The following is a 3,009-nucleotide window of genomic DNA, read 5'->3' on the forward strand; positions in this document are numbered from 1 at the left end:
GCGTCGCGCGCCCCAGGCGCGGAAAAACGCGCTCCAGGCGCGCGTTGGCAGAGTCCAATCCTGAGAAATGCGCTCCAAGCGCTCCAAGACGCGCTCGAGGCGCATTTCATCTGTTGTCTGATATATTTTGCATTTTTCGCATCTTTTGCGTCTGAATTTGGTCTCGGTGTCTTCATGTAAGTTGTAGATATCGATCTTAGCTTTCATTAGCACTTGGAATGACACTAATTGGACATCTAGAACTCCAGATATGGCTGCAATACTCCACATATGTCATGTTGATTTTTCACCAAAATTCAGCACTGCACTAAAACAAAACGCAATGTAAAATTACGACAAATTCCTACTTAATCAACGAAATAAAAACAAAAAACATTTTACTAACTCAAAGAACAAAAATCAACAAATTGTATCAAATAAATCCTTAATTTAACTGATGATTGAGGATAAATAAGACTAAAACAGTGGGAAAATATGCATATGATGAAGAGTCATCAAGCACCTCATCCTTCCTCTTTATGAGATAAATCCACAGCTTCCTACTAAAATCATCGATAAATGTGACAAAATATCGATTACCTCCATACGAACTGACTTGCATTGGTCTGCACACATCGGAATACACCACCTCAAGTTGATGTTTAGTCATATGACCTGCATCTTTGCTGAAACTATTCTTGTGTTGATTCCCTTGTATACACTCTTCACATATCTCAGCTGGAATATTGATACTAGGCAGTCCGGTCACCATCTCATAATTTTGCAACGCGTTGAGATCTCGAAAATTCAAATGTCCAAGATGGTAGTGCCACAACCATTCATCACGACTTGCCGCTGTAGCTAAGCACCTATGCTCCATGATTTCCAACTCAATCTTGAAAGTCCTATTGGCAGCCATAGGAGCCTTAACGATCAAAACACCGTTTTGGTCCAAAACGCGCAAAACCTTGTTCTCCATCCGAATCATATAATTCCTCTCAAGCAATTGGCCTATACTCAAGAGATTACACTTGATTCCTGGAATGTACAGCACATCTTTGATCAAGGAATGACCACCATCCCTTCTCATGATCAAAACATCTCCGATACTGTCGGCCGCTAATGTCGTGTCATCCGCGAATTTCACTCTACTTCGCGTGGCTTGATTGATCTTCACGAACCAATCCTTTCTTCCCGTCATATGTGTCGAACAACCTGAGTCCAAGTACCACTCATTTCTCCCTTGGGCTCCATCTCGAACTGTTACCATTGCGCTTTTCTCCGAATGCGTTATTGCAGATTTTTCTGCACTGCAATAGTTGCTGTCCAGCAACTTCCTCTTGTCACAGTTGTTGTCCAGCACCTCTTTGATGCCATAGTTCTCTTCCGTGATTATTACAAGAACCGTGTTATCATAATCCACGTCTTTCCTAGCAACCTTAGCCTCATCCGCATAATTATCCCTTGGTTTCGCTCTACACTCTCTTGCGAAATGCCCAAGCTTTTGACAATTGTAACACTTCTTGGTACTTTTGTCGAACGGCCTATAGTTGTCTTGACCACCACCTTTGGAACTGCCCTCACCTTTCCTTGAATTTTGTGACTCTTTTCCATCAAAATTCTAGAAATTCTTATTTCCTCTAGAAGACCATTTCCCTTTCGATTTCTTATTCTTCTCGTTGAAACGGGCTTGCAAAGCAACTTCCGCTTTGGCTTTATCGTTTCCTCTTTCGTCCATCCTTTGTTCATGAGCTTCCAATGAACTTTGAAGTTCATCTTTCGTCATCGTCTTGAGATCCTTCGATTCCTCAATCGCCACCACAATATTATCGAATCTTGGTGTTAAAGAACGCAATACCTTTGATTCCCCAAGCGTGTCACACGCGTCACGTAATCGTTAATCGTTTCCTTGTCTTCCATTTGAAGTAACTCAAACTGCCGCTTATGAGTTTGTAACCTCACCACCTTCGCCTTATCTGCACCAGCATATGCTTTCTCAAGAATACCCCAAGCTGTCTTCGCCGAGTCGCAATCGCCAACTTTTTCGAAGTTGTCACTATCGACGCAAGAATGGATCAAGAAAAGGGCCTTGTAATCTTTTTTCTTATCTTCCTTGAATTTCGCTTCTTGGGCTGCTGTAGCCTCTTTACCAAGAGGAGTAATGCCATCAGTAATCATATCAAGAACATCTTGATATCCAAACAAAACTTTCATTTGTTTGTGCCATTTGTCATAATTCTTCGAATCAAGAATCGGAAGGTTGGTAGGGATTTTGTCATTGGAAACGGACATGATTGCAGCGGAATTGGATCTGAACCTTGCTCTTTATGCCAGATGTTGGAATGCTATCAAGAATGGAGGGTGAATCAATGGTGAAAATTGATAATTGAAAATTGTGATGTTTTAGATGATGATGGAGAAAAGAGAGAGATTATGGAAGAGTGTTATTTTCTGATTTTCATTAGTAATTTTAAAATGACATTAGTCTCTAAAACATTACACACAAAGTTATTTATATGGGTACAATGTGGAACCACTTAACTTGGCCCAAAATTAACATTTGAATTATTTACAACTTCCAATAAAATTTACACTTATGGCCCCGAGATTATCTGTTACAACTGGCCATGCATAGATGTTTGCACAGTCACTTAACCCACAAGCCGCCCTCAAATTAAGTCTTTAAAAAGTCTATTAAGAATGAAGTTTTAACTTTTTGAAATTATTTGATTTGTAATTTAATTAATAATATGTAAATAATTCATATATATATATATATATATGAATTCTATAATATAAGAATATAAATTACATCATTTAAAATATATTAAATTATTATTTATTTATTATTTTATTTAAAAAACTAAAAGATTCACTAAAATTGACGGAATTTTAAATAAAGGTTTAATTCGGTGTTTTTTTTAAAATAGGGGATCTAATAATAATAATAAAAATAATAATAATAATAATAATAATAATAATAATAATAATAATAATAATAATAATAATAATAATAATAATAATAATAAT

Source organism: Cicer arietinum, chromosome 3, assembly GCF_000331145.2.
Source record: "Cicer arietinum cultivar CDC Frontier isolate Library 1 chromosome 3, Cicar.CDCFrontier_v2.0, whole genome shotgun sequence".
NCBI classification, from domain to species: Eukaryota; Viridiplantae; Streptophyta; class Magnoliopsida; order Fabales; family Fabaceae; genus Cicer; species Cicer arietinum.